This window comes from Dipodomys spectabilis, unplaced genomic scaffold, assembly GCF_019054845.1.
Source record: "Dipodomys spectabilis isolate Male_0828 unplaced genomic scaffold, ASM1905484v1 ptg000003l, whole genome shotgun sequence".
In the NCBI taxonomy this organism is placed as follows: Eukaryota; Metazoa; Chordata; class Mammalia; order Rodentia; family Heteromyidae; genus Dipodomys; species Dipodomys spectabilis.
In genome coordinates this window covers 13193931-13218595 of record NW_024870680.1, presented here as the reverse complement: position 1 = coordinate 13218595, position 24665 = coordinate 13193931, and the positions used below count along the sequence as shown (strand labels likewise).

At 36.7% G+C, this 24665-nt stretch overlaps 1 protein-coding gene across 2 annotated transcripts in view; it reads left to right on the top strand.

Moving 5' to 3' along the window:
* The window catches only part of Uvrag (UV radiation resistance associated), a 317269-nt gene that overhangs the window by 191615 nt on the left and 100989 nt on the right, over positions 1–24665 (top strand). The window lies entirely within an intron of this gene.

The following is a 24665-nucleotide window of genomic DNA, read 5'->3' as shown; positions in this document are numbered from 1 at the left end:
CAGGCCCCAAGTTCAAGCCCCATGACCGACAAAAAAGAAAAAAATATATAGACAGTGAGTAACTCATGATGATTTGATTTAGCATTTTTCAACTTTACAATGGTGCAAAAAGATAGCCTTTCAGTAGAAAACATACTTAGAGTTGAATTTTAGTGTGCCAGGAATAGAGAGAATACTTGTGCAATGCTCAATGGTAGCAACAGTGAGTTCTACCCCAGTCAACCATGAGATCACAAGGGAGGACAGCCAATACCCTATAGTGTGCTTAAGTATATTAAATGCATGTTCTGTTTCAGATGTGTTCAACTTACAATGTGTTTGTCAGAGAATAACCTCATTACAAGTCAAGGAGCATCTGTATCTTGACCAAAGCAGAAAACACAAAAGGGATGGAATAGAGAAAAGTAGTAGACAAACCAGAAACAATATGAATGTCTAACATGTGCAAAATTGTAGTCACAGAAAAGTTGGAAAGAACACGAGGGAAACATATTTCAAGAGACAATGACGTAAGCCTGGGGTAGCTCATGCCTATAATTCTAGCTACTCAGGAGGTTGAGATTTAAGTATCATGATTTGAAGCTAGACTGGGCTGGAAAATTCATGAGACTCTTATTTCCAGTTAACCAGCAAAAAAGCTGGAAGTGGAGCAGTGGCTCAAGTGGTAAAGTACCAGCCTTAAGCAAAAAAGCTCAGAGAGACTGCCCAGTCCCTGAGTTCAAGCCCAAATACTGGTGCCAGAAAAAAAAATCACAGAACAACAAAGAAATCTAATTGTAGAAGATTTTCATTTTCATTTCAGTAAATGTTAGGTCAAGAATGGTGTTAACAACAGGTAAAACAATAAATATCTAAAGACTTAAACAATATCATTAATAAATTAGACATAAATATGTACAAAGAATTATTATGCCAATAGTTTGCAGAGTACATGTGCCTTTTTAGTACGTACATACAACATGTACTGAAATCAGTCATGCTGGGCCCAAGAAACTGAAATATTGAGATAATTCAGGAAATGTTCACTGGTCCCATTAGAACTTACTAGAAATAAAAAATAAATGTCCTAAATAATGTATTGTGTATGCTCAAACAAGAAACTGTGAAGGAAGTTTAAAATTATTCAAACTAAGTAATAGTAAAAATACATCATGTCAACATTTGTAAGGTACAGCTAAATCTGTGTCTACCTTTCCTCTTTCCCACCTTATTTGCTTCTAAATGCAATGAAGATAATGCAGCTTCCTCAGTGTGCTTGGGGATATTTCATTGCTTCATGCCATAAGCACAACATTCTTTGAATCTAGAACAGTGGTTCTCAACTAGGATTGCACATTATAGCCATTTCTGAAGTTTTCAGAGGAAAGCGTATATCCTCAAACTTGTGTATGCACACACACACACATCAATCATCAGGAAATAAAAGCAAAAATTGATCATTAAGGTCTCCATCTCAATCAACTACAAAACAGTTAGTGAAAGGAAAAGGAAAAGGAAGGAAATAATAAAGATAGGAGCAGTTGGAGGTGTGGCTCAGGTGATGGAGTACCAACCAATCAGCAAAAGTTCTGATATATAGTTTGAGTGTCAATCTCAGACCAAAAAATTAAAAAAAAAAAGGAAAGAAAGGTAGGAATATAAATTAAGTGGACAACTATGCAATGGGAAAGTAGTGAATGAAGGCAAAAGCTGGATGATCAGTAAGCCCAAAGGCCAATCCAGAAACAGAAAAGGCAAAAGAAAATGACAAATATGATGAATAAAGAAAGAACATTACAAACAAACATGCAGACATTAGAGAATATGATCTTATGGACAATTTTATTTATTTATTCGTTTATTCATTTCTTCATTTATTTCTTGTTGGCTGTGGGGCTTGAAATCAGGGCCTGGCCACTGTCCCTGAGCTTTTCACTCAAGACTAGCACTCTACCACTCTGAGCCAGAAGCACCACTTCCTGGACAACTTTATTAATAAATTTGAAATTGAAGTCAAATGGCTAAAATTTAAATCAAATGGCTAACTTTCAAATGGCTAAAATTTAAATCAAATGGCTAACTTTTTACTTTTTTACAACTGATGCATGAATAATTAGAGTTTAGTAAACACCACACTAGGCTGAAGGAAAGGCAATATAGAATTTGATAGACACATTTTTTTTCTCAAACCTGGCCACACATGAAAGTCATCTGGAAAACATTTAAATATGAGCTCTTGAACTCCAGATTCCTAGTCCCTCCCCAGAGATTCTGCTCCATTTGATAAGACCTAGAGATCACTTTTTTTTTTTTAAGGCTTCAGAAGTAGCTGTGATGTGCAATTCCAGTTGAGAACCACTGTTCTAGATTCAAAGATTGTGCTCATGGCATGAAGCAATGAAATATCCCCAAGCATATTTAGGAAGCTGCAGTTTAGCGTCATTGCATTTAGAAGCAAATAGGGTGGGATAGAGGAAAGGGAGGCACTACTGGAGGACCTTAATTCTACACATAGCCTTTTGTGTCTGTGAGTTCTGATACATTCATGGATTCAACTAACATTAGATTAGGAGTTGGGAAATATTGTGTCTGTGTTGAATATTTGTCATTATTTCCTAAACAATACAGTATTGCAACTATTTACATAACTTTAATATACAGAAGGATGTCAGAAGGTTTTATGCAAACACTATGTATTCTTTTTATTTTTCTTTCCTTTTTTTTTTTTTTTTTTTTGGTCAGTTGTGGGGCTTGAACTCTGGGCTTGGGCACTGTCCCTGCATTCTTCAGCTCAAGGTGAGCACTCTACTGCTTGAGCAACAGCGCCACTGCTGTTTTCTAGTGGTTTTATTGGAGATAAGTCCCATGGACTTTCCGGCCCAGGCTAGCTTTGAACCGTGATCCTCAGATCTCAGCCTCCTGAGTAGCTAGGATTATAGGCATGAGCCACCAGCGCCCAGCTATGTGCTCTTATATAAGGGACTTGGGAATCACAGATTTGGGCATCCATGTGGCCTGGTGGGAACCAACTCCTCATGTGCTGAGGGATGACTACATATTGGGGAGAACAATGGCTCTCAGTTATGTAGCTGCTTTGTGCCTTTGCCAATATTATGATTGATTTGAACCCAAGTATTCTTTTCAGTTTCAAAAATATAAGAAAGTGAATGGGAACCTGTAATATGTATATTTGATTTAAAAACAGGAGCTTAAGTTTGCTTTCTTGTCTTGCATTTTAAAAATTGTTATTATCTTTAAGTAGTTGTACAAAGGAGTTGCCATTTACAAACCAGTTAATGAATACAATATATCTTGGTCAATGTCATCCCTTTCAACGCCCCCCCCCCTCCACACCTTCCCTCACTCTTCTTAGTTTTGTAGAATGTAAATTGGATTCTTGACTGCATTCTCACTCTCTTCTCTTTATTTGATTTTTTTAAAATTTTGAAATTTAGCATGAGATTGACAACATAAAATTAGATGTTTTAAAGAGTCTAGCTTAGTGGTATTCCGTATATTTACACTTCGGTCTAGTTCTAGAATATTTTTGTCACCCCAAAGGAAAACCCTGTATCCATTAAACAGTGACTCCCTAACCCCCATCTTCCTTTAGACCCTGGCAACCTGTCTTCATGGGTTTTCCTAGTATGGATATTTATATAAATGGAACCATACAGCATGTGACCTTTTTGTTCTTGGCTTCTTTCAGTTAGCATAATGTTTTCAAGATGGGTCTATGTTGTAGCGTAATCAGTATTTTATTCATTTTTATGGTTGAATAATCTTCCCTTGAGTGTGTATACCACGTTTTGTTTATTCATTCATTTCTTGATGGACATTAGGTTATTTCTACCTTTCAGCTATTGTGAATAATATTGCTATGAATATTTATGTACAGTTGTCTTAAAGCATTCATTCTCAATTTAAGGGCGGTATGTACCTATCAGTGAAATAGCTGACTCATGTGGTAATTCTGTGGTGTTCATTTTTTTAACCACCAAACTGTTTCCCATAGTGCTGTACCATTTATTTACATTCTCAGATGTGAAATCATAGCTCTCTGTGGTTTTGATTCATATTTCTTTAATAGTGATGCTTTTATCTCTTCTTTCCTTACTGTCCATTTGAATATCTTCTTTGGAGGAATAGCTACACAAATCCTTTGTCTATTTTTTTCATTGAGTTGTTTCTTTTGTTGTTGAATTGTAAAACTTCTTTATGTCCTCTAGGTATTAGACTTTTATCAGATACACAATTTGCAAATACTGTCTCCTTGATCGTTGTTGCAGTTTAAGCCAAAATTTAATTCATTTTAATTCTATACTTCTAATGAATACTGTCCATCAGTATTATATGATGCTTAGCATATGGAGGCAAGAAGGCTTCCAGTGGCCCTCACTTCAGTTCCATGCCAATTAGAAAATCATGGGAGACACTAATCACACCTTCCAGGGGTCACCTCTGCTTTTTGATATTATAAAGCCTGTTTGTCTAGACCCTATGTGTAGGCTGCCATTTGTATAATAAAATACTGCAGACTACATAATTTGTAAACAGTAACTACATAATTTGTAGTTAATTTGTAGTAAACAAAAACTACATAATTTGTAAAAATCTGATGGCTCTGGAGGCTGGGATGTTTAAGCTGAAGGTGCTGAAGTTTAGTGTCTTACTGAACACTGAGGGCTTCTTTGTCTGTTTCCAAGAGGATCCTTAATTGCTGCATCTTCCAGAGGGAAAGAATGTGTCATCAAGAGCAGCAGAGACAGAGGGGTATAAAGGAGCCATTTTGTAATGTATTAACCTCTCACAAGGGAAAGCCCTTAAATACCTAACCACCCCCCAAAAGGCCACCTCCAACACATTTGCATTGAATTTAAGTTTCCTGAACATTTATATCACACCATCTTGGTTGTTAACTCTTTTTCTAAGTATAATCCCTTTGCCTGGCAGGTAGCTATGAGTACATGAGACTAATAATCTGCTCCTCATTTCATCTGTCCAGTGTTAAGTAGTGAGAGTTTAACCAACACCTAGGACAGATTCCCTAGAGCAAAATCTCCTCCTATCAATGGAGTGAAGAAGAACAAATTAAAATAATTACTTCACATTCTTTGTAGTGCCATTTAGTGCATACCAGCTTTTTTTTTTAATTTAATGAATTCCAATTTGTCTCTTTTGTTGTTTCCCATGCTATTGGCATCAGATATAAAGTTGATTGCCAAGCCCATGGTTGTAAAGATTTGTCTGTATGTTTTCTTATAATGGCCTGTACTTTTAGAATTTGTTCCATTTTGAATTAATTTTCATAGGTGATGTGTTGAAGAGACTGTTCTTTCCCCGAATGGACTTGACACTCATGAAAAAGATCTGGCTGTGGATTATTCTGGACTCTCACTTCTGTGTGTTTATTCTTAAGCCAGTACCATATTAAGCTTTGAAATGAGGAAGTATAAGTGTTCCAACTTTGTTCTTATTTTTTAATATTGTTTTGGCTCTTCAGGATCCCTTGTGTTTCTATATGAATTTGAGGATCAGCTTTTCCATTTCTGCAAAAAAAGACTGCTGGAATTTTGATAGGGATTATATTGAACCCATAGTTTATTTTGAATAATATTGCCATCTTATTAATATTAAATCTTTTCGTGGGTTGTTTTATTTTCATTTATTTTGATCTCCTTCAATTCCACTGGGAAATGTTTTGTAGTTTTTGTACACGTTTTGTGCCTTCTTGGTTAAATTTATTTCTGTGTATTTTACTCGTATTTCATAAATTGTTTGAACTTTCTGATATTAGATCATAGTGTGTGTGAATACAGATAGTTTTTATTGATTTTTTTTTCCATTTTGGATATTTCATTTTGCGTAATTGTTCTGACTATAATTTACAGCACTGAATTGAGTGAGGCAGCCTTTTGTAGTGCATTATCCCTCTCATTAGAGTGACCCTTAAACCTAAACACCCCTCACAAGGCTAAAACTTACATGTATTGATTAACAGTAGTGAAAGCAAGCATCCTCGTTTTATTCTTCATTTCAGGGATAAAGCATTTATTCTTTCACCATGTATTTGCCATGATGTTAACTTTGACTTTTCCACAAATGACCATTTCAGAAAGGTCTTTATTGACAGATTTATGAGTTTGTATCTCATAAAAGGATGATGGATTTTGTCAAGTGCAAGTGCTTTTTCATTGAAAATTGACATGATTGTGTGGTTGTATCCTTTTTCCATTAATGTAGTGTATTACATTGATTAGTTTTTGTATGCTGAACTACCTAACATTCCTGGAAAAATCTCATTTGGTCTATACTCATGGTCTATACGCCCTTTGATCTACTATTAGATTCAGGCTGATAGTATTTTGGTGGAAAATTTTGTATCTATAAGATACTAGAGTAGTTATCTTCATGATACATTTGCCTGGCTTTAATATCAGGGTAATATTATCTAAAACAAAGTAAGAATCGTTTCTCCAATTTTTTTTAGAAGAGTTGAAGATTCTTGTTAATTCTTAAATATTTGAATTCAACAGTAGAGCTATATAGACTTTTCTTTTTAAATACCCAGTAGGATTTCTTTATTGTTATGCATCTGTTCAGATTTGTGTATATTTCTGTGTCGATTTAGATAACCCATGTTTCTAGGTATATGTCCATTTCATTGAGTTTAACTTGTTTGTTGGTATATGGTTGTTCTTAGTATTTGCTTATGATCCTATTTATTTTATAAGATCTATAGTAATATTCCATTTGTGTCTTTGTTTCTTATTTTAGTTATTTGTATCTTTTTTCATAGTTTACCCTAAAGAATTGTCAGTTTCACTGGATCTTTTTAAATAACTAAATTTAGTTGAAATGATTCTATTATTTTCCTAGTCTTTATTTTGTTTCTCCTCATTCTTTAATATTTCTTTCATGCTGCTACTTTCTGTGTTTTGTTTTCTGCTGTATTTCTGGTTTCTTAGGAAAGAAAGTTAGATTACTTAGATCTTTTTTGTTGTTGTTGTTCATTGTGGGGTTTGAACTCAGGGCCAGTGTGCTGTCCCTGAGCTCTTTCAGTCAAGGCTAGCACTCTACGCCTTCACTTCTGGTTTGGCTAATTGAAAATAAAAGTCTCACCGACTTTCCTGCCCAAGCTGGCTCTGAACCATGATCCTCAGATCCCAGCCTCCAAAATAGCTTGTATTACAGGCATGAGCTTCACCACCCAGCCTGAGATATTTCGTTTTTAATATTGATGTTTATACCAATAATTCTCCTATGTCCTATCTATCTTTACATGTTCTATATCCTAGTTTTCATTCATGGTAAGATTTTTTTCCATGTATGTAAATTTCAGTTTTCTCCATTATTAATACCTCATTCATTGTATTGTTGAAGAGAACCTATTTATGATTTCAGTATCTCTTTAAGACATGTCTTGTGGTTTATCCTGGAGAATAGTCTCATGTACTTGGGAAGAATATTTATCCTGATGTTGTTAAATTCAGAATTGTATATGTGTCTTTTGGGTCTAGTTGGCTTACAGAGTCACCAAGTGCTCTATTTCTTTATCTTCTGTCTAGATGTCTTATCCTTTACTAAAGAGGGTTATTAGACTCTCAAACTATTATTGTAGGACTGTCAATATCTTTCTTCTATTCTGTCAATGTTTGTTTTATATATGTTGTACCTTGGGTTTTTTGCTCATGTGTTTCCTGATATATTGACCCTTGGTGGAATGATTCCTTTTTTTGTCAGTCATGGGGCCTGAACTCTGGGCCTGGGTGCTGTCCCTCAGCTCTTCAGCTCAAGGCTATTGTTCTCTACCACTTGAGCCACAGCACCACTTTGAGCTTTTTCTGCTTATGTGGTGCTGAGGAATCGAACCCAGGGCCTCATGTGTGCAAGGCAAGCACTTTACCACGGAGCTACCTTCTCAGCCCTTGGAATGATTCTTGTATCAGTATATAATAGCTTTTTTCCTCTTATAAGAACAAGATGGGCTGGGAAGGTGGCTCAGTGGTAGAACGCTTGTCTTGCATGCATGAGGCCCTGGGTTCGATTCCTCAGCACCACGTAAGCAAAAAGAAAATAGCCGGAAGTGGCGCTGTGGCTCAGGTGGTAGAGCGCTAGCCTTGAGCTAAAGAGCTGAGGGACAGCACTCAGGCCCAGAGTTCAGGCCCCACGTCCAGACCCCCCCGCCAAAAAAAATAAGATCATTTGCCTGATATTCATATAGTTACCCTATTACTCCTTTGTTTACCATTTGCCTTGAATATTTCTGTCTTTTATCTTTTCATCTGAAGAGAATATCTTAAGGCATCATGTAGCTAGAGCATTTATTTGTAATCCATTCTGCCAAGCTTGGCCTTTTGATTCAAGTACTTATACACTTATACTTAGTGTAATTCCCATTTGGGAGAAATCTCTACCATTTTGCTACTTACTTTCTGTACACCTTATATACTATTTTGCTTCATTTTCTCTGTGACTGGCTGCTTTACAGATTCTTTTTGTATTATATTATTTTGATTCATTTCTCATTCTTCTTTTTAGTGATGCGGTGCTTTAATTCAGGACCTCATATTTCTAGACATATACTCTAATGTTTAAACCACTTTACTAGCTCCATTTTGTGCTGAATATTTTTTTTTTGTTTTTTGTTCTTCAATTTCTTTTTTTTAATTGTGAAAATTGTGCTGAATATTTTTGAGATGAGGTTATGCTTTATGCCTGAACTAGCCTGAGCTGTAGTCCTCCTATTTGTGTTTCCCAGGTTGCTGGAATTAGAGACATGTGCCATTGCAACTAGATGTTGGTCAAGATAGTGTCTGTTTTTCCCAGGCTAGCCTCAAACCACACTCCTTATCCCTACTTCCCAAGTAGTTTGGATCATAGACTTCAGCCACTATACCAGGCTTTGTTTCCCATATATTTTTACAAAATTTTTTAATGATTCTGATGGGAATTACAACATTTACAACAGTGTATATATATATATACAACATACCCTCTGTGACATTAAAAATTCAGCTTTTATATACATTTATGCCCCCTTTATATTGTTATTGTGACAAGTTACCTCATACTTCAATTACCTTTTATTCATTATGTCTTTTTAATTTGTCTTTGTAAATGGCCTTAGCCTTCACATTCTGCTTTCACTGAGCCTAGCAGTCAGGCAGAGTTTGTAAAAGCTTAGGATCTTCTCAACGTATTTTTTGTTTTTGTTTTGTTTTTGTGTTTTTTAAATTTTCAATAAGTTTTTTATTATGAAAATACTGTACAGAAGGGTTACACTTACATGAACAAGGTAATGAGTGCATTTCTTATCAAGCATTTTTGCCTCCTCTTTTGTTTTTCCTCTACCATCCCTTCCCTCCCACCTCCACAACTACATCCCCCTGCCCCCCAACTCCCCCCACCCCACCTCCACCTAAATATAATTTTCAACGTACTGTCTTGTACATCTCATTATTACAATGAGTCAACCTGTATCCCTATTTAAACATTTTGGTTTTTTCCCTTCCCCTCCCCAAATTATACCAACATCAAATACAGTGAAAACAAGGTTTATACCATGGGGGAGAAACATACAAAGCAACAAAAAAATCACATGGTACCTTATAAATACGTTAGAAACAATAGCAAAAGAAAAAACCACTTGTGTCCCTATCTTGGGGTTCATTTCGCTTAATTTCATCTTATCTGGTCATATGAACATAGCTTTTGACCTTTTCTGCTTTTCCCAGACATATACTAATTATTGCAAATAAGGGAAACCATGGGACCTATGTTTCTTTGGGCCTGTCAGCATGTTTTGAGCATAATTCTTGTTTGGGGTATATATGTAGCTGCTAAGTTGTCCCATATACTTACACACTTTTGAGTGTCTTAATTTTGTGAAGAAACTTTTTCCAGGCTTTTTTCCAGGTGGTTGTGTGTAGTTTGTTTGCCTTATAGTATAAACAGTGTTAGATGCTTTCAACACAGAGCAGGTTCTGACTAGAATATTTGCCCTTCAGGTAGCCCCCAAAGAAGTTAGAAAATGTAAGGTTATTTTGTTGCTGATACTGTTTTTTAGAATAAGGTTACTCTGCTCCCATAAGAACTGAAAACCTCAATCTGGGGATACAGGCTGCTGTTTCAAACCACTGCCTGGCCAAAAGGCCAGGAAACAGGATCAGGATAGGGCCAAGGAAAAGTGCTACAGACTTTTCCTTCAGTTTTCAGTTTCCTTTTTCTTGATTTAATGCTTACTTGGCTGATGTAAACCTTTGACTATTTTCCAGAGTTTTGACAAAGTTGATTTTGACAATTTTTGCTTGATTAAAAAAAAATGTATTTCTCTAGAGGAGCAGGCCCTTAGAACAACCACCTCCACTGTTTTCACTGACATCATTTGGTTTGTTTAGTGATGAAAAACATTACTTATAAGAGATGAAGGGACTTCTACATGATTTTAAGCAAGAGAGACTACCATGACTAGACATGTACTTGAGAAAGAGCACCTTAGAGCTTTGTGGAGAGAGGTTCCCCCGACCCCTGGAACGTTCCCTAGGTTCTATATTATTAAAATGAAGTACCTCTCCAGATTTTTTATCAAATTTTACATGATAATCTAATTTAAAATATGAAGTATATAGGAAAAGCACTATGGGAGCTTGAAGGAAGGCTGTCCCTTGGAATGATAAATATTCTTTCCTCAGATCACTGTGTGCTTTGATTTGTGAAGGAGCTGTTTAACATGTGGGCAGCTCCAAGATTCTCTACAGCAAAGGCAGCAGCTGTATCTCACCTATTGTTTGATTTTCTCAAGCCATCTGGAAAGACCAGCTAAGTTTAGATGATTATCTTACCCATTTTAACTTTGGCAGCCAGAAGAACTCCAGGAATTATTCTTTTGTGAATGAATGAATTTTATATACTACTTCTATCTCTTTTCTCTTTTGCTGAAATATCTATTGTATATTGACTCAGTTGTATAGTCCTTAGAACATTTCAATATCACTAAAAATTGGATACATCTTACAACAATTTGTTGTCATATATGCTTCATATTTATCTTTTCTTAGTGTTAGATATGCATAGAGATCTTCCTTCTAAACTGGAGCCTTCCGTAGGTTCTATAGTATTAAAATTAAATGTCTCTGGATTTCTATCAAATTTTTACATGGTAGTCTGATTTAAAATATGAATCAGTGATGAATTTTGAAACTAATGCTCTCAGATTTTTTTCTTTTTTATAGTAATAAAAACCATTTAGTATGTCTTTTTGGCATGATAGAACATAACAGAGCAGTCACTCTTCTTAAACACAGTGTCTAGACATATTGATGTTTTCTATAGAGATTCTTTGCACTAGAAAATGTGGGGTTTCTTTTTCTTCAGTTAATGACTATATTTCTTTTTGAACAGTGTCATTTCTTCTTTCGTCATCTCTCAACTTTACCCCCAGCCCCCCATCAGATATTTCTGAGCTTTGTGTGTGTGTGTGTGTGTGTATATGTGTTTTTAATGGTTTCATGTATTTTTGTAAAGTTCTTCAAATCCTTTTTGGAACAACATAGATGTATAACTAGAAGTACACATTTATTGATTATGCTTGTTGATTGAATCAGCTTCAGTTATTCTAGTTTGGATCACTGAGAGAGCAGATTAGACATGGCTTTCTTTTCTCCTGAGTTTTCAATTTTGATATAAACCTCTCCAGGGTATTAAATAGAATCAGGCCTTCATGGGAGATGGAAAGTAGGAATTGAATGACTCATTGGACAAATTATACTTAATGTAATAGGGGCCTTAGAATTCTCAGCCTCTGCCCTTGCTGATTACCTGCCTTAGCTGGCTGGCACTTGAGATAGAGTTCAAAACAACTTTTAGCCAGTTGTTCTGGAAGGGGGGAAAAGCCTTTTCCCCTTTGTCTGGCTTGTTAAAAACACAAGTCTGGACTGAGGCCTTGCTTAAACCATTACTTGTACACCTGCACACTGTAAAGGGAAATTCTGAAATGTTTGCTGCTTTTCACTATGAGACTCAGACCACAAAACATGAAGGAATGTGACTAGGGTCCAGCTGCAGTGTCCCTTCTCCTTTCACCGAAGACTGAAGAGGGTTTTAAAATGACTTTTGGAATGAAATTTATTAGTCATTGGTATTGTGCTACTTAAGTTGTCTGGTGGTGGATACTACATTTGGAATAGATTACTAAAATAATCATTGTACTAGACCTGAGCTCATCACAACATATGGCTTTCTCAAGCCCTCAAAGATATCTGAAATTTTTTGTTTTAGTCTCAAAAAAAGTTAAAGGGCATTTTTCACCACCACCACTTTTTTGTGCCAATACTGGGTCTTGGTATTCTTCCTTAGCTTTTTTGTTCAAGGCTGCTCTACCACTTGAGCTACAGCTCCACTTCTGACTTTTTGCTGGTTAATTAGAAATAAGAGTCAGACTTTTCTGCCCAGGCTGGCTTCAAACCACAGTCTTCTGATCTCAGCTTTCTGAATAGGTTGAATAGATTGGATTGCAGGCTTGAGCCATCAGTGCCCAGCTTGGGCTTTGGAAACTTCCTGGCCTATCCATACTAACATTTTGCAAATCTCTAAAAGATGGACAAGCTGGTTTTATAGAAATGAGAGAATTATTAGTGTTCTTATTCCCATTTCCATGATTGTGTGTTTTTTAATTTCTTAAAAATATTATTGGTATTATAAAGGTGAAGTATAGTTTCATAAGTCAGGTCCGTGATTTTGTGTTCTTAATTTTATTTCCATGGAGGAACAAGACTAAAACCTTAAGCGTTACCCTTTTATCTGCTTCAATTTGGTTTCTTTCAGAGATAAAATTTCTAAAGTACAAAGAAATTGTGATGTTTCCAAATTGAGATAATCCTGGTTCAACATTACATTCCTTGCATGTGTATCTGTTCCTTAAGAGAGTGAAATGGTCTGTTTTAATGATCTGCCTCCCTTTTCCTGACCAGAGGAAGGAAGTCACACATCCTTATATATAAAGGGGCTGACCAGACAGGTCTCTACACCTTACAACTTGAGTCTTTTATTTATTTTTCTCATAGCTACATATGCAGGTCTAGAAATCTATTGCTTTCAGTTTAACTAGGTCAATTTTTCCAGAAAAGAGAAGGCGAAGGAATTTGCCAAGTAGTAGAGGACAGACTGATTCCTTATCACTGTAGTCTATCAGCCTACTTCCTATCCTGGCAATACTGACTTACTAAGTGAATGCTTTTTTTTTGGCCAGTCCCAGTGCTTGAATTTCATGCATGCTAGACAAGAACTCTATCACTAAGCCACATTCCCAGCCCCAAATGATTTTTTTTTTCCTGGTGCCATCTTGTTGAAACAATTAGAATCCCCTGGATTTCATTTGTATAAGTATGATGGGCTTTTGAGATTTCATTGTTCTAAAATTCATGTTGAAAACATAAATGAAATTTCCAGAGCTCTAGTTTTTAGACTGCTGTAAATCTGACTTCTCCTTTCAATTATTACCTGCCTTAGGCATACTTAAACACCTGTTGACAACATCTTATGTTAGGAGTTATAGATTCCTTTCTGTAAAATTCTCAAGCTTCTGTTTATTAATCAAGTTGCTCTAATGCAAAGGGTTTGGAAATGATGGCTCTTTTCACTAAATTAGCATCTGTTGGCTTTCATGGCATCTAGTGGCAGCCCATGAGCTCTGATGGCCTCCTTCCAGAAGTGAGAGCTTTCCACATTGTGCTTAGGCCTAAGTGCTGTGGCTTTAACTTCTAACTCTTCTAACATGTTTCCTGTAAGTTAGAACATTTCTTTTAGCCTTTCATCTTTACTATACATTGTTGCTTAGATGCTGGCATTTAGAGGACTCAGTAGACCCAGACCTTAAATCTTTAAACTGAGCAATTAATGTCGTGTTCTGAAGTGTGGAAAACAAAAATGTTTGGTTTTTTTCAGAGTGACTATTATTACTGAATTAATGAAATTAGTTCTTTCAGATTTTCCACTTTAATATGACCTAAGTCGAAGAACTTCTGTGTGAACATTTCCCCTAAATTCTGTAATTTAATTCTACTATTACTAAGTAATGTTTCACCATGGAACAGAAAGAAAGGTGGAGGAAAAAAGTGTCCACGTAAGCTTGTAGATATATTATGTCTTATTACAACATCTGATGGAACCCTTTATTTCACAAATAAAAAAACAGATTGAGCAATATAGGGAGCTTGTACAGAAAGTTAACCTAAGTATTCTCTTTGGTATGGTGATAGGAAAGGCTAGAACGTAAACTGCTAATTTCAAATACAAACAAATAGGAGATGCAGGAAGTGTCTATCAGGATGGGCCTCTATCTGAGACCAAAATACTCCTTTTCCTGATCAAGCGAACACTCAACACAAATCCCTGTGTGTTACACAGTCACTAGACTCAGGTCTCACTAAAATGTTCTTAAATCACATTGATCATTTGCTTCAATTAACGTTTCTTTTTCTCTCTAAAAGATACAGTGTAATTGTCTTTTCCTTCTGTATTGCCTCAAGTTATTTAGACTTCATGAGGCATCTTTTTTTTTTTTTTTTAATTGCCAATTATATAAGGCTTTGGAGTCAGGCTGGCTTCTCGGCACCAGGCAAGTATCTCTCCTAAGCTGTTGTCTGCTATCCTAACACCATGCCATTACCACTACATTATGATGAGGATTGCAGGAAGCAGTGGCTGGTATACAGAGATGTTTAACAAAATTTTGCAATCATTATTCCATGTACATTGTGGAATTTAGCCCTAGCAACTCCAGGCAACTGAGTAAAATATCTGTGTTAGGAACTCTTAGTAACTATTGGTCTTCAGTCTTGAAAGGAATGCAGGGTGTGTCGAACTAAATGATTCTCAGCCAAGCCAGCTGCTGTTTTAGTTTTATCACCAGTTTACTCCCAGCTTATAACCTGTGCTTCAGTCAAACTGAACCACTGTTTTCTAAAGGCATTATGTTTCCTACTATGGCACCATGTTATTCTGCTTGCCATGTTATTCTGTGTGCCTTTCTACCTTCCTCTAGGATATCTGAAACATACCTCTTGAGCTCCCACCATTTGGTATATTCTCACAGTCTTTTATAGTCTGATTAACAAAACTCTCTTACACTGTCTCAGAAACAAAGTGCTTTTATATGTATTTACTCTCATTGTGTGTGTGTGTGTGTGTGTGTGTGTGTGTGTGCGCGCGCGTGCGCGTGTATGGGCGCATGGGTGTGCATGTGTGCACTGGTCCTGTGGCTTGAATTCAGGACCTAGTCACTGTCCCTAGGCTTTTGTTTTTTACTCAAGGCTAGCTCTCTTCCATCTAGCCATAGCTCCACTTTAAGCTTTTTTGGTGGTTAATTTAAGATGAGTCTCACAGACTTTCCTACCCTGGCCAGCTTAGAACCACTGTCCTCATATGTCAGCCTCCTGAATGGCCAGGATTACAGGTGTAAGCCACCTAAATCTGGCTAAGAGCCTAGATCTTATTCGAGTTATTTGTGTTACTCTCATATAAAACATTTTCAATGGGGCTGGGAAGGTGGCTCAGTGGTTAAAGCGCTTGCCTTGCATGCCTGACGCCCTGGGTTCGATTCCTCAGCACCACATAAGCAAAAACAAAAAAGCCGGAAGTGGCGCTGTGGCTCAAGTGGTAGAGCGCTAGCCTTGAGCTGAAGAGCTGAGGGACAGCGCCCAGGCCCAGAGTTCAGGCCCCATGACTGGACCCAAAAAAAAAAAAAACATTTTCAATGTAGAAACTGCATTTTACCTGCGATAAAAGATCTTCATGCCTCACAGAGAGCCTTATATTATGCAGACACTCAATATTTCTTGAATTGAGTTAGAAGAGCAAAAGGAATGTTCAATTTTTGCAAATACTATTAGGTAATCTGACACTCTACATCGTGGCCTATAGTTTTAATTCTAGATGCTCTGGCCAGGACCATCATTATTTCACAGAGTCCCTTAGGACTACAGCAGGCTATTAACTTCTGTGCTTATTGTAATCCAAGGCACAGGCAACAGTTCTGATGGGGTTGTGTTCTGGAATGAGAGCAAATAGCATGTTTTAAAATGAGGAATCCCCATGGAAATTCAGGCAGAGAGATCAACATAATAAAAATGCAGAAGGTGGTTGCTGGGTGAGACAGGAAATGAACACCTTGTGAAGATTAGACTTTCCACTGAGAAAAGGGAAATGTGGAAAATGAGTCAGAAGTAATTGTGTGGCTGTTTCACGGCTGACATTGGAAGAATATTGTTGTATGCCTTGTTTTTAATGAAGTGTGCTTGTATAGTGCTGAAGTTATTATCTGGATGAGGAAGTCTCCTCTAGTATTATTGTCATCTCAGCTTTCTGCAACCACCTAAATTAAAATACAGTAACGTAATGGGACAGTGGGATAAGAAAGAAAACCAGATGACTGTGACATGTGACCCCATCCTGAACTTACTGCTTTTCGGTTTGCAATGTACCAATGTCAGGCTAGAGGTACAATGTCATTCTTGGAGGAGGATTGGATGTAGAAATAGTAAATTTAGTTAATAGTAGGCTATGTCATGAGCTAAATATTATTACACTGTTAGATTATGTGAGATTAGTGTTTGTCAACAGACATTTCCTGGAGCAGCAGTGAGCTTTCCATATATTCCATGAAGTGGCTTTTTGCAGGCTATTAGTATTTTCCATATGACTGCATTGATGCTTTGGGTTCTGATAAGAATTAATCATTGAAGACTTTATTTTATTGATGTTGCATGGAATTGTTGTTCTTTCCTTTATTTTCTTTAATTTTTGTTATTTTTGCTGGTACTGGGGTTTGAACTCAGGCCCTCTCATTTGTTTGGCTTGCTTGTTCATGCCTGGTGTTCTATCACTTGAGCCAGACCTTTAACATAGTTTTAGCTGGTTAATTGGACCATCTTAAAGTGCAAGTATCAGAGGCTTTTCTACCTAGGCTGGCTTCAAACCATGACCCTTCAGATCTCAGCCTCCTGAGTAGCTAGGATTACACATGTGAGCCACCAGCACCCAGCTTCCTTAAACTCTTATATGTTTGGGGGTTTTGTTTCATTTTTTGGTAATCCAAGAATGGAAGATATTACAGAGTATCTGCAAGGTATTTATTGAAAGTTTTCTGAAAAAAAATGCAATAATACATACGAGTCATGTTGTGAGAGGCTCACATGAGGTAAAATTGTTCTGCTGCTGGTGAGATGTCTGCAGACAGCCTTATTTGGCATAGTAAGAGTGTGGTTGCAATGAGTGCAGGGCTGGCTGGAGCTAGCCTGTAAAGTATGTTTGAAGAGATGGCACCTAAACATCTAAGCTGGTGAATGTAGAAGGAATTAGGAGCTGTGCAAGCAAAGGCTTTGTGCCACCAAAGGACCAGTGCATTGGCATAAACAGCTAGTAAATTTACTTTAAGTTGCTCAACAGTTTCCTTTTAGCATAAATAAAGGAAGGATGTGATTATAATTTACTCTACAGTTTAAATAAAAATTCAAATTATTTTAAAAAATTATTAGCTTTAATGGCTAATATCTAAATCAATTTATTCAGGCTGCACACCTATCTATAATCCCAGCACTCAGGAGGCTCTCACAAGAGGATTACCAACTTCTACAATTATTTGTGTATCAATACTCTCAGATATTCTCTGTATTACCTCTATTTATTCATACTGGACTTAAGTGCCTCTGTCTTTCATATTAGTCCTTCAGCATCTCCATTTCTTTGCATCTTTTCTTTTTTAATATATATTTTTATTGTAAAGATACTGTGTAGAGGAGTTACAGTTACATGAGCAAGGTAATGAGTTCATTTCCTATCAAGCATTGCTAAACCCTCCTTTATTTTTCCCCTACCATCCCTTTCCTTCCCACCTCCCCAACTCTTCCCTCCCCTCTCCTACCTTCTCCCCCATCCCCCACAAAGTTGTAAAGTTCGTTTTCAACATACTGTCTTGTACATCTCATTGTTACAATGGGTGATCCTGTATCCTTATTTCAGCATTTTGTTATTCCCCTTCCCCTCCCCAAATTAGAAAAATGTATATATAGGATGCAAGCCACCGGATGCATCATTATTTTAAAGAGACTTAGTTTGGAAACCATGCTTCTCTGTACTTAGCTTCTTTCCTTTCATTATTAACATAGGACTGATGTGGGTGGTTAGTTTTCCTCATAATTTATATCATTTTCATATACTAGTTTTTGCTTCTTGATTGGTTTTAAATTTATAGTATCAGCTCTCCCTATTTCCTTTGGCGCAAAGATTGCTGTTAAGAATGCCTAGAATTTTTAGTACTACTCATATTATTGGGAACCTTTTTAAAAGACTTGCAAAAAGAATTAATTCTTCCCAAGATACTTGTTAGTAACTCCCATTAATATAAATGATGGCTCCCAGGTTTATGATGTGGAGTCTAGTGATGAAATACAAGAAGTGTTAACTGTAGTATGTTATAGGAATTCACCCTTGTAAGTTAATTAAACACACCAATAAGCAACTGAAGCATTTTATTATTTTAATTTGTATAAATATAAGGTTGGTAACCTAATGAGAAGTGGCAGGTCTCTTGGTGTTTGATTGACATCTAAATTTAAACTTTTTTAAACATATAGATGATGAATAAATTTATTTAGACAACTTCTGTTGTAAAATATTCCATACAGAGAATGTTTATTTTTCAGTGGCTACTGCATGATTTTGTCATTTCCAGCTTAAATAATGTTGTTGGAGGAAAAGCTTTTTAGATGCCACCCTCTAATACTGAATTTGCTAAATAAGATTTTATGAGAGACACATGAATGGTTTTTGGTTTTTTTGGTTTGGGTTTTTTTTAACTTTTATTTTCTGGTTTCTGCATTTGTGGTTTCTATATAAATTATAAAATGAGAGGCTCATAAATTGGTTGAAAAGGAATTTGGTATATTGCTTCTTATTTTCCCTCAGAAAATCTAGGGGGACATTAGATTGGTCAGATTTCATTGAAAGAATTTTCCCCTCCCATTTTTGTTTCACTTCTATTGGAATCTAGCCTGTCTTTGTAGTAAATAATTTGAAAAAGACACTTAACTCAGTTTTGTAAATGCTCATTCAGAATCAGGCTTATGGCATAAATAAACTTGTTTATATCTAGTCATTCATTCATCAAGTGATTGCTTAGTACATAGTATGTAGTAGACACTGGTTCAAGCCTTTGTGATGTTATATCTTTTAAGCAAAGACAGTATTTGAGCAATAACATTTAAAAATAAAATCTTTGAAAGAAACAATCAGAAATTATTTGTAAATCAATTCTGCTATGTATTACATGTCTGTCATCTGAGGAAATACATTTTTTATCTAAGCTTATTGTCTAACTTCAGAGACAATAAAAGTCACCTCATTTCTTTTTTTTTTTTTTTTTTTTTTTTGTCGGTCGTGGGGCTTGAACTCTGGGCCTGGGCGTTGTCCCTCAGCTCTTCAACTCAAGGCTAGCGCTCTACCACTTGAGCTACAGCGCCACTTCCTCACCTCATTTCTTGCCTTTTATTTAGTATAGTCCTTTCTTTATCTTGTTTGTGAACACATTGCAGGAGTGGAAAAGAAGTAAGATATGATTTTGATCAGAAAGAGGTGGTTTGGGGGCAGCTTTGAGTGTCCATTTGTCTTTAAGAGTCAAGGCCCAACTGGAGGCAGGACTCAGCCTGGCAAGCATGAGGCCCTGAGTTCAAGTCCCACTACACTCATCTCCCATAAAAGAGTAAAATCCAAATACCTGACTAGAAAGTATGTTTTCAGAAAGAATGACACTGCCCCATTTGCAAGGAAATAGAAAGATTTAGAAAAAATCATATTAAGTGAGGTAAGCCAGACCCAAAGAAACATAGGTCCCATGGTTTCCCTCATTTGCAATAATTAGTATACATCTAGGATAATCTTAGCAGATGAGCAGAATAGTTCAATAGCTATATTCATATGACCATCGAAGATGATGCTAAGCAAAATGAACTCCAAGACACGGAGTTGTTGTTGTTGTTTTTAATGTACTATACAATTTTTTTTTTTGTTTCTTTTGTATGTTCTTCCCCCTATGGTATATCCTCTGTTGTTACTGTATTTGATTTTGGTACCCTGATATTGTGAATATGTTTATTTGAATTAGGGACAGGGGAAGGAAAACAACAGAATGGTGAGACAAAGAACAAGGGGGAACCAATGTAACAGTGCTATACACAAGATATATGTGGGAAACAATCTGTACAGCTTGGGGGGGGGCGTTGAGGGGAGGGAAAGTAGAAAATTGAGGGAAGGGGTAACAAAGTTGATAAGAAGTGTACTTATTGTCTTATTTATGTAACTGAAACCTCTTTGTACATCACCTTGACAATTTAAAAAAGAGAAAAATAAGGTTTAGAACCAAGATAAAAGTCACTTTGCTCTGTACAAAAATGTACTATCAAGACATATTTTTTGTCAATATTGAATCAGAGAAGTAATACTGTTTATCCAGTGAAGTCTAGCCAATGAATAAAGGTTAAAATATTTCAGCTGACATACCATGTACAGTTCAATGTCATGAACTCACATGTGGGTATGGGAGGGTATGATTGAGTACAAGCATACACATGTAGAAAATCTCACATAATATTAGACAATAAAGAGGTTCTTAGAAGTTAGCCAGTCATTACATTCAGTGGATATCTTTTGAGAAAAATATCCCTATCTATGATGTTTCAAAAAGTGGAGCCTTTAGAAGATAATACCAATCAATTTGGTCATCATAATGCCTAAATATGTAATTTTTTTTAAAGATCATATAATTTACTCTCTCAATCTTTGAGTTCTGTCCCAATTGAAAGTGTGGGCCTGTCTGCTTGATTCTTACAACTTTAATCTCTTATGAAACTTTTCTAAGGATTTTATTATTTGTGTTTTGCAGTTCTGGTGTTTGAACTCAAGACCTTGTGTTTGCCAATCAGATACTCTACCACTTGAGCCATGCCCCCATCCCTTTTTGCTTTATATATTTTTCAGATGGGGGAGGGGTTTTACATTCATGTCTGGGCCAACCTGGACCATAATCCTATTTATGCATCCTATTTATGTCCCTAGGTTAACCGTTAGGAGTCACCATACTCACCTTTTTATTAATTAAGATGGCATTTCATGAACTTTTTACCTGTGCTATCCTTGAACCTTGAGGCTCCCAATCTCAGCATCCAAAGTAGCTAGGATTAACAGTTTAAACCACTATATCAACCCCATTCTAGGGATTTTAATTATGTCCTTTTTAACCCATGCTAACTGAGAGATGTGAGATATTTTGTTTCTACTTGTTATTTATATAGTATACTTTTAAAAGATCTCTAAAAGTATCAGCTTGAAAATTGAAGTTCCAACTAAAAGGATCATCCTTTCTCAGCTTATAAACCATATAATCAGTTGCATAGAATAAACATCTGAACATGCATCAACATTTCTCAAGTACAACTTCTGTTTTCCTCCCATTTCTAATCTTTTTTCTTCCATGTTCTTCTCTTTAGTGAACACATTCTATTTCTACTCAGTCATCCAGACCAAAAACATAAGGAATCATTCAAGAGGCCCCTTTTCTTACCTCCCTCAAATGTTGAATATCTCAAAGTTCTCCTTTCCCCTCAGCCACATTTCTTTTACAATACTTTCATTATCTTACCCAGACTGTCCCAGTAACTTCCTATCTAAACTCTTTACCTTTCCACTTTACCTGTCCCTCCAATTGACTCAATGAAATGAAAATCTTACCATGTTACTGTTATATTTAAAATTCCTTAGTGATTACAGTTCATACTCCAAAGTATTAAGAGAGAATCCAAAAATTTCATAGTATAGTCTTGTGTGATGTCATCCCTTCTTTTGGGAGGAAATTGGGGGTTGTACTGGGAATTGAACTCTGGGTGCATCTAGGCACACTGCCCAGACCCTCATCTCATCTGTTGATATATCCTACACAAACTCATATAGAACTCCAGTTCCCTGAATGTCCCACATTGTTTTATGCCTTTTGCCCTGTGTTTGTGTATATGCACATGCATGTACTTGTACTGGGGCTTGAACTCAGGACCAGGGTGCTATCCTATAGTTTTGCTTTTTTCAGTAGTGGGCTTGAACTCAGGACGTGGGCACTGTCCCTGAACCTTTTTGTGCTTGAGACTTGAGCCACAGTGCCACTATGGGTTTTTGAGTGGTTAATTGGAGATTTCACAGGGACTTCTCTGCCCAGGACAGCTTCAAACTGAGATCCTCCAATTTCAGCCTTCTGAGTAGCTAGGATTACAAGCATGAGCCACTGGCAACTAGCCAGCTTTTTTGCTAAAGATTGACACTTTACCACTTGAGCCACAGCTCCACTTCCAGTGTTTGTTTTTGTTTGTTTCTGGCTAATTGGAGATAGAGTCTCTAGGACTTTCCTACCCAGGCTGGCTTTGAACCATGATACTCAGATCTTAGCCTCCTGAATAGCTAGGATTACAAGTGGGAGCCATGGGCATTTTTGCCTTTGCTGTTTGCTTTACTTGAATTATTACTACAATTTAAAAGATGACTAAATATCTCTCTTTCTGATTCTTTCATTTGCAACATGAGAATAGTAATACTTACATAGTGATGCTGTTGTGAAGATTATATGAATTTACACATAAAACTTTCTTAGGCTAGCTAGTTCCTAGCACATGACAGGTAACCGAAAAGTGCTAGCAAGCCAGGTGCTAGTGTCTCATGCCTATAGTCTTACCTACTCAGGAGACCAATAACTAGAAGTTTGAAGTTCCACCAGCCCTGCAGCCTGGGTAGAAAAATCCTCAAGATTCCATCTTCAGTTAACCAGCAAAAATGCCAGACAGGAGGTATGGCTCAAGTGGTAGAGAACCACCCTGAATAAGAAAGCTGAGCAAGAGCACACAACCCTGAGTTCAAGTCCCAACACACAGGCATGCATGGGTGTGTACACGTGTACAGCACATACACTCTGTTAGATGTCATTACTACTGAATCAGTCAATAGGGCCATGCATGTCTTAGTTTTAAGTACTAGCCAGATACTGGTAGCTCAATCCTAAACTACAGAGGAAGGTGACATCTGAAGATAGAAATTTGAAGCCCGCCCTGGCAAGAAAGTATGTTTGATTCTTATCTCCAATTAACCAGCATGGTAACTAGATATAGTAAGAGACATATACATGGCTGCTGGTAGGTTCCATGTGGACTTTGCACTACTTTTCTCCCTCTAGTTCTTGACTCTACTGACGAATTGCAACTCCAGCCCAACTACCAGATGCAGTGGCAACAGCCTTCCGTAGACATCTCTACTTGTGTTTTAATAGCAAAAGAGCAAAGAGAGAGACAGACAGACTTTGCAAATTTATAAAAGTGTTGGCTTGTGGGACTATGGCTGCATGTTAGTTGTTTAGCCAGCTATTTTTGACTTTTGCCTCTCAGCAGCATTCCATTCTATTGGTTATTCACTTTCTATGCACTCTATGGAAGGTGAGCCCAGCCTCCGCTCCAGGAGTTAACCACAACTGGCTTCTTACCAGTTGTGATAATTCCTGTATGTTCACTAGTGATTGATTTAGAATTCATTCATAGTTCTGGGTAGATCTACTTGGCACTTTGAGCAGTAATTTTACACAAAGCTGGATGCAAATGATATTGTTTCTTGATCTGGGTGCAAGGTTCATGGTAATATTAATTCTGTAAAAATTAAGTATATTAGCCAGGCGTTGGTGGCTCATGCCTGTAATCCTAACACGATCTGAGGATTGTGGTTCAAAGTCAGCCCAGGCAGAAAAGTCTGTGAGACTCTTATCTCCAATAAACCACCAGAAAACTGGAAGTGGTGCTGTAGCTCAAGCTGAAGAGCACTCACCTTGAACTGAAGAGCACAGGAACAGCACCCAAGCCCAGAGTTCAAGCCCCACAACCGACCAAAAAATAAAAAAATTAAGTATGTTTTCTATAATTTTTTTACTTTAATTAAAGCTTACTTAATCTGACGTTAAAAGAAAGACATAGGAGAAAAGTCCATCACTGTCTACTAGATATTATCTCTACAAAAGACCTGATGTATAACAGCCATCTTTGATCATGAATTGGCCTAAACTATCTCTAGTCTTCTAGAGATAGCTGAATAAGTGAAGTCTTACTGGCAGGGGTTGGCAGGGAGGGAGATTGTGCTGGGAGGGAGTGGATGAATGAAAAAGGGGAAAATACAGCAAGAATACTCAGTATACATATGTGTTGAGATGGTGGAAATATGAAATGAGTCTGAGGAAGGGAACAGATGGGAGAATCATAGAGAGAGAATCATAGAAGAGCAAGAAGCACTAGACACTGATATGGACTTTGTAAATTATAATACCCTTTTATAACCTTATAAAGTTCATAAAAAATTAAAAAAATAATTACAGGTTTTTAAAAGATGGGAAAGCTTAGACCCTATATAAAGTCATCAACTTTGTGAGGTAGGCTGGAACTAGTCTGTCTCTGTCCTTCTTATTTAAATTAGTGATTTGAGTTTGCCATATTTGAGATTGAAAAAGTCCCAAATAACAAAGAAGAGTAGTAGAATTGTAAATAAAGATGGCTCACTCAGTCTGTACTGTTCTTATGTTAACTTTCAAAACAAAAAAAGCAAAATATTTGTTAGGTATG